Source organism: Clytia hemisphaerica, unplaced genomic scaffold, assembly GCF_902728285.1.
Source record: "Clytia hemisphaerica strain Z4C2 unplaced genomic scaffold, Clytia hemisphaerica genome assembly, whole genome shotgun sequence".
NCBI classification, from domain to species: domain Eukaryota; kingdom Metazoa; phylum Cnidaria; class Hydrozoa; order Leptothecata; family Clytiidae; genus Clytia; species Clytia hemisphaerica.
The window spans coordinates 2996281-3005153 of NW_027104594.1; positions in this window are offsets into that span (position 1 = coordinate 2996281).

Consider the following 8873-nt stretch of genomic DNA (forward strand, 5'->3'; position numbering starts at 1 on the left):
ACATCTTTACTTTATTTCCCCGAAGTTCTTTTTCAAAATCTTTAATTTCAATAACATTTTTCAATCGCTTAAAGATAGGTAGCTTTTTTCTAATGGCCCCCAAAACGGAGGTTTGCAATTTTAGCGATTTCTCGAGATATCTTTAAGATATGAATACAAAGTTTTGACCATAGTTTTGAAAATATGATTTAGAGGGTTTTGGGCTAAATTTGTTTGATAAAATTTTTACAGTATAGCCCTGGTTGTCAAAACACAGGTTTGGGGCCCCCAGAACGTAGGTGTAGTTAAAATCAAATTATTAAGCCCAGTGGTAATACCCCCCGTACTTAGACAAAAATGGATGATGGGTATATGCGGACGGTAAGAGTCGGTTTTTTCACCTTTCAAAGTCTCTCTAAGGGTCGGAAAACTCAGAAAGTTTTAAATTACCTTAAGTGGATTAATTTTCGCGATTTTCGCGTATTTTGGCCATTTTCGCGAAATTTTGTCCACGCGAAATTTTTAGAATTGCAATTTTTGCCAAAACCCCTAGGAAAATGAAAGAAATTAGGTAAAAAACAGGCCAAAATCGCGAAATTTAGTCCACGCGAAAATTTTCAATCTTCCATTCGCGAAATTTTGTCCACGCGAAAATTAATCCACTTAAGGTAGTCTCTCTAAGGGTCGGAAAATTCAGGATTTTTAGGAAATTTTTTGATTTCCAGAGAAAAAATTGTAATAAAGTCTCTCTAAGGGTATGACTTTTTTCAAAAATCGAGAAAAAAAAATTAAAAAGTCTCTATAAGGATCAGTTTTCGGAGGTCCCGTCCGCAGATACCCCTCATTTGCCAACCCTAGTACCCCCCCCCCGGGGGTAATAGGGGGGAGGACTATGAACATATTTGTGTTTTTCCTTATTTACAACCCGATGGATGTAAAATTTATGATTTTTATGAAATATTTCAAGATTTTCGATATTGCAATGTCCAAACTGAAAATTTAGAAATTTTCAAAATGACAATTTTGGTTTAACAACGTCTTAATCAAGTTTCTGAAACCCAATCTCATTTGAAAATACTTCTATTCGTGTATGGAATAAGCTGTGAAAATTTCAGAAAAAAAGCTTAATTTAAACTGGAAAATATTAAACTTTAAAGATATTTTTCTCCTATATTTTGCAAAAAAATGACCGAATTTGCAGTTTTTGCTGATTCAGCGAAAAATTTTATACATAATGTTAATTTTTTGTCATAAGCTATTAACTCAAGGTGATAGGAATGGCTGTTTCTCATATTTGGAATCTTCGGTTTTATCAATGCTGATTCCAGGGTCCCAAAATACTAGTTGACCTTTAAGATGCTATATCTTTTACCTATCCTCTAAAGTCACAGATGTATCTGCATTTTCTGAACGGCATTAGGTGTAGAAAGTTTCCTATACCCCGTTTTCATAACTCATTTTCAATATCCAAGGAGCTAGAGTGAGTTATATGTAATTTTTATCTAATTTTGGTGTTGAAATATTTCCTTCAGACGCAAATATGTTATTTTGAATCCGGCTCAAACCATCAAAAACATGCTCATTTTTAAGTATAACCATCATTCAACAAAAATCGTTTAATTCTGATAAATTTACAAGTCAGAATCCTCATTTTAATGACGACCTCCGTTTTGGGGGCCGTCTCCGTTTTGGGGGCCATATACTGTATCAAGGTCGGCGTGAATTTGTCGTTCTTTATTTCGCTCTTTTTGTCTATTTCTAGCAAATGCAGGAATTATAACGTTGAAGCTCTCATAGATTTGAATCAGTTTGTATTGGTAGGTTTCGTGCTCTTTATTCTTTGATACAGGAGATGCTAAATTAAAATATAGCATTCAAAAACTTTTGAGCAAGTATTTTTGTAACATCCTTTGAAACCTCGAATGATTAATTCTGTGCCATTCTTAACAAATTTTATGCTTATTTTTCAGTAAAAAACGATATCTTTGTATAGTAGAATATTTTCTTTAATTTTTTTAGCATCATAGTATTTTGCATATATCATTTAGGTACAATTAGTAGGAAGAATATTCTATGAATACAAAAAAAATCTTTTTCTTATTTCTACCCTAACCTTTCTGTACTATTTCCTAAGTTTTTGGAAGTGTTCTTTTAGTCGTTGACTGAATTGCGTGGTTGTTTTTCCAATGTTAAGTTATAGATGGACACGAACATGAAATTTTCTTTTATACTACCCAAGTCTTCCTATAACTTCATCGTAATATCCAAGTCTTCCTATAATTTCATTTGTAATATCCAAGTCTTCCTATAACTTACTTTGTAATATCCAAGTCTTCCTATAACTTCATTTGTGATATCCAAGTCTTCCTATAACTTCATTTGTAATATCCAAGTCTTCCTATAATTTCATTTGTAATATCCAAGTCTTCCTATAACTTACTTTGTAATATCCAAGTCTTCCTATAACTTCATTTGTGATATCCAAGTCTTCCTATAACTTCATCTGTAATATCCAAGTCTTCCTATAATTTCATTTGTAATATCCAAGTCTTCATATAACTTACTTTGTAATATCCAAGTCTTCCTATAACTTCATTTGTGATATCCAAGTCTTCCTATAACTTCATTTGTAATATCCAAGTCTTTCTATAACTTCTTTTGTAATATCCAAGTCTTCCTATAACTTCTTTTGTAATATCCAAGTCTTCCTATAACTTCATTTGTAACATCCAAGTCTTCCTATAACTTCATTTGTGATATCCAAGTCTTCCTATAACTTCATTTGTAACATCCAAGTCTTCCGATAGCTTCATTTGTAATGTCAAAGTCTTCTTATAACTTCATCGTTTGTAATGTCAAAGTCTTCTTATAACTTACTTTGTAATATCCAAGTCTTCCTATAACTTTATCGTTTGTAATATCCAAGTCTTCCTATAACTTCATCGTTTGTAATATCCAAGTCTTTCTATAACTTCTTTTGTAATATCCAAGTCTTCCTATAACTTACTTTGTAATATCCAAGTCTTCCTATAACTTCATCGTTTGTAATATCCAAGTCTTCCTATAACTTCATAGTTGTAATATCCAAGTCTTCCTATAACTTCATTTGTAATATCCAAGTCTTCCTATAACTTCATCGTTTGTAATATCCAAGTCTTCCTATAACTTCATAGTTTGTAATATCCAAGTCTTCTATAACTTCTTTTGTAATATCGTAACGTCAATATCCAAGTCTTCCTATAATTCATTTTTAATATCCAAGTCTTTCCGTATAACTTCATCGTTTGTAATATCCAAGTCTTCCTAAACTTCATTTTGTAATATCCAAGTCTTCCTATACACTTTGTACTATAACTTCATTTGTAATATTCAAGTTTTCCTATAACTTCATTTGTAATATTCAAGTCTTCCTATAACTTCATTTGTAATATCAAGTCTTCCTATAACTTCATTTGTGAAACATCAAGTCTTCCTATAACTTCATTTGTGATATCCAAGTCTTCCTATAACTTCATTTGTAACATCCAAGTCTTCCGATAGCTTCATTTGTAATATCCAAGTCTTCCTATAACTTCATCGTTTGTAATATCCAAGTCTTCCTATAACTTCATAGTTTGTATTTCTCTATTTCTATTCAGTAATTCAGAGGGTACATACGTACAATTTCCTGAATGTAAAATAAAATGGTAATAAAATAAAATCTATCTAAATATAGTAAAATCTAGAATTTAATAAAAAGGCAACCACTTTGGATTAAGAGGTAATTGAATATTGGCAGAAAAAAGAACTTAGATTACTGAGGAATTTAATTGGTTACCAAAAAAGAGCTACCAGTCTATCCAAGTCTTTCTATAACTTCTTTTGTAATATCCAAGTCCAAGTCTTCTATAAACTTCATTTGTAACATCCAAGTCTTCCTATAACTTCATTTGTGATATCCAAGTCTTCCTATAACTTCATTTGTAACATCCAAGTCTTCCGATAGCTTCATTTGTAATGTCAAAGTCTTCTTATAACTTCATCGTTTATAATGTCAAAGTCTTCTTATAACTTACTTTGTAATATCCAAGTCTTCCTATAACTTTATCGTTTGTAATATCCAAGTCTTATCCTATAAGTCTTCTTATAACTTACTTTGTAATATCCAAGTCTTCCTATAACTTACTTTGTAATATCCAAGTCTTCCTATAACTTCATCGTTTGTAATATCCAAGTCTTCCTATAACTTCTTTTGTAATATCCAAGTCTTCCTATAACTTCATTTGTAATATCCAAGTCTTCCTATAACTTCATCGTTTGTAATATCCAAGTCTTCCTATAACTTCATAGTTTGTATTTCTCTATTTCTATTCAGTAATTCAGAGGGTACATACGTACAATTTCCTGAATGTAAAATAAAATGGTAATAAGATAAAATCTATCTAAATATAGTAAAATCTAGAATTTAATAAAAAGGCAACCACTTTGGATTAAGAGGTAATTGAATATTGCAGAAAAAAGAACTTAGATTACTGAGGAATTTAATTGGTTACCAAAAAGAGCTACATTGTAATATCCAAGTCTTTCTATAACTTCTTTTGTAATATCCAAGTCTTCCTATAACTTCTTTTGTAATATCCAAGTCTTCCTATAACTTCATTTGTAACATCCAAGTCTTCCTATAACTTCATTTGTGATATCCAAGTCTTCCTATAACTTCATTTGTAACATCCAAGTCTTCCGATAGCTTCATTTGTAATGTCAAAGTCTTCTTATAACTTCATCGTTTGTAATGTCAAAGTCTTCTTATAACTTACTTTGTAATATCCAAGTCTTCCTATAACTTTATCGTTTGTAATATCCAAGTCTTCCTATAACTTCATCGTTTGTAATATCCAAGTCTTTCTATAACTTCTTTTGTAATATCCAAGTCTTCCTATAACTTACTTTGTAATATCCAAGTCCGTCTACTATAACTTCTTTTGTAATATCCAAGTCTTCCTATAACTTCATTTGTAATATCCAAGTCTTCCTATAACTTCATCGTTTGTAATATCCAAGTCTTCCTATAACTTCATAGTTTGTAATATCCAAGTCTTTCTATAACTTCTTTTGTAATATCCAAGTCTTCCTATAACTTCATCGTTTGTAATATCCAAGTCTTCCTATAACTTCATCGTTTGTAATATCCAAGTCTTCCTATAACTTCATAGTTTGTAATATCCAAGTCTTTCTATAACTTCTTTTGTAATATCCAAGTCTTCCTATAACTTACTTTGTAATATCCAAGTCTTCCTATAACTTCATTTGTAATATTCAAGTTTTCCTATAACTTCATTTGTAATATTCAAGTCTTCCTATAACTTCATTTGTGATATCAAAGTCTTCCTATAATTTCATTTGTAACATCCAAGTCTTCCTATAACTTCATTTGTGATATCCAAGTCTTCCTATAACTTCATTTGTAACATCCAAGTCTTCCGATAGCTTCATTTGTAATATCCAAGTCTTCCTATAACTTCATCGTTTGTAATATCCAAGTCTTCCTATAACTTCATAGTTTGTATTTCTCTATTTCTATTCAGTAATTCAGAGGGTACATACGTACAATTTCCTGAATGTAAAATAAAATGGTAATAAAATAAAATCTATCTAAATATAGTAAAATCTAGAATTTAATAAAAAGGCAACCACTTTGGATTAAGAGGTAATTGAATATTGCAGAAAAAAGAACTTAGATTACTGAGGAATTTAATTGGTTACCAAAAAGAGCTACATTGTAATATCCAAGTCTTTCTATAACTTCTTTTGTAATATCCAAGTCTTCCTATAACTTCTTTTGTAATATCCAAGTCTTCCTATAACTTCATTTGTAACATCCAAGTCTTCCTATAACTTCATTTGTGATATCCAAGTCTTCCTATAACTTCATTTGTAACATCCAAGTCTTCCGATAGCTTCATTTGTAATGTCAAAGTCTTCTATAAACTTCATCGTTTAAATGTCAAAGTCTTCTTATAACTTACTTTGTATATCCAAGTCTTCCTATAAACTTTACGTTTGTATATCCAAGTCTTCCTATAACTTATCGTTTTGTAATATCCATATAACTCTTTTGTAATATCCAAGTCTTCCTATAATATCGTTATTGTTTGTAATATCCAAGGCTTTATAACTTCTTTTGTAATATCCAAGTCTTCCTATAACTTCTTCTTCCTATAACTTCATCGTTTGTAATATCCAAGTCTTCCTATACTTCAATTGTATCTGTCTTCTATAACTTCAATATCCAAGTCAAACTTCTTTGTAATATCCAAGTCTTCCTATAACTTCATTTGTAATATCCAAGTCTTCCTATAACTTCATCGTTTGTAATATCCAAGTCTTCCTATAACTTCATAGTTTGTAATATCCAAGTCTTTCTATAACTTCTTTTGTAATATCCAAGTCTTCCTATAACTTCATTTGTAATATCCAAGTCTTCCTATAACTTCATCGTTTGTAATATCTAAGTCTTCCTATAACTTCATCGTTTGTAATATCCAAGTCTTCCTATAACTTCATAGTTTGTAATATCCAAGTCTTCCTATAACTTCATTTGTAATATCCAAGTCTTCCTATAACTTCATCGTTTGTAATGTCAAAGTCTTCTTATAACTTACTTTGTAATATCCAAGTCTTCCTATAACTTCATTTGTAATATTCAAGTTTTCCTATAACTTCATTTGTAATATCCAAACTTCATTTGTCTTCCTATAATGTCATTGTAACATCCAAGTCTTCCTAAACTTCATTTGTGATATCCAAGTTCTATTTGTAACTCCAGTCTTCAAATTTGTCAAAGTCTTCTATAACTTCATCGTTTAATGTCAAAGTCTTCTTATAACTTACTTTGTAATATCCAAGTCTTCCTAACTTTAATCGTTTGTAATAATCCATACCATCGTCTCTTTCTATAATATCTTTGTAATATCCAAGTCTTCCTATAACTTCATCGTTTGTAATATCCAAGTCTTCCTATAACTTCTTTGTAATATCCAAGTCTTCAATAACTTCATCTAATATCAAGTCTTCCTTTAACTTCATAGTTTCCTATACCTTCATCTTTTGTAATATCCAAGTCTTCCTCTTCCTATAACTTCATAGTTGTAATATCCAAGTCTTCTATAACTTCTTTGTAATATCCAAGTCTTCCTATAACTTACTTGAATATCCAAGTCTTCCAAACTCAGTTTGTAATATTCAAGTCTTCCTATAACTTCATTTGTGATATCCAAGTCTTCCTATAATTTCATTTGTAACATCCAAGTCTTCCTATAACTTCATTTGTGATATCCAAGTTCTTCCTATAACTTCATAACTTATTTGTAAACTTATCATCAAGTTTCCGTAATGTCAAAGTCTTCTTATAACTTTGTAATGTCAAAGTCTTCTATAACTTACTAATAACTTTATATAATATCTCTTTAATATTTGTAATATCCAAGTCTTCCTATAACTTACTTTGTAATATCCAAGTCTTCCTATAACTTCATTTGTGATATCCAAGTCTTCCTATAACTTCATTTGTAATATTCAAGTTTTCCTATAACTTCATTTGTAATATTCAAGTCTTCCTATAACTTCATTTGTGATATCCAAGTTTTCCTATAACTTCATTTGTAATATTCAAGTCTTCCTATAACTACATTTGTGATATCCAAGTCTTCCTATTACTTCATTTGTAATATCCAAGTCTTCCTATAACTTACTTTGTAATATCCAAGTCTTCCTATAACTTCATTTGTGATATCCAAGTCTTCCTATAACTTCATTTGAAATATCCAGATCTTCCTATAATTTCCTTTGTGATATCAAAGTCTTCCTATAACTTCATTTGAAACATCCAAGTCTTCCGATAGCTTCATTTGTAATGTCAAAGTCTTCTTATAACTTCTTTGTAATATCCAAGTCTTCCTATAACTTCATCGTTTGTAATATCCAAGTCTTCCTATAACTTCATTTGTATTATCCAGATCTTCCTATAACTTCATTTGTAATATCAAAGTCTTCTTATACAGTGCCGTAGCAACTGGGGGGGGGGGCAAGGGGGGGAGCCCCCCCAATAATTTTTTCAAAAATGGTTATTTTGCAAAATGCAAAGTTTTTCATTTTTAATTTGTCATAATTATCTTTTATGTGCATGTTTTGAGTGTATTTTTAAGCAATCTAGAGCTCAAATTTTCAAAATTTCCCCCCTCGGGCCAAACCATGCTTGGCCCTCGCGGTGTCACTAAACTTCAGCCCCCCCCCCCCCAATACGAAAATGCTTCCTACAGCACTGTCTTATAACTTCATTTGTAATATCCAAGTCTTCCTATAACTTCGTCTGTAATATCAAAGTCTTCCTATAACTTCATATGAAATATGATATTTCCTTAACTTTGGAAATATAAAAAAGTCATAATTTCATATTTACAAATGTATATGGAAATATCATATTTTCAAGATATTGCCAGAATTTGAAATCTTTTATTTCGCCCAGTGATTTTCATCCATTTTTGTCATTCAATCACATCCTCATATCAATATGTCCAATATATAATTCTTTGATTTTTGTGGTATCAGTATTGTAAGAAAAAAAATTAGAAATTGTATTTGACGTCAATTACTTCTGCTGCAAACATTTCTGACGATATCTTTCATATTCCAGGAATGCGTATTGATATCGATTACATATTCTATTTTACACGGAAACATGCGTTTAAAGATTTTAAAAGTGGAGCACTTTCGGGTATTTCTTTTTAAAAGATCACATCATTGATATAAAAAATTCATCAAAGAACATAAGACTTAAAAAGTAGAGATTAGCTTTTTTGGAGTAGGTTGCTATATCTAATTAAACTCAATGCACTTATTAACGACAAAATACTTTT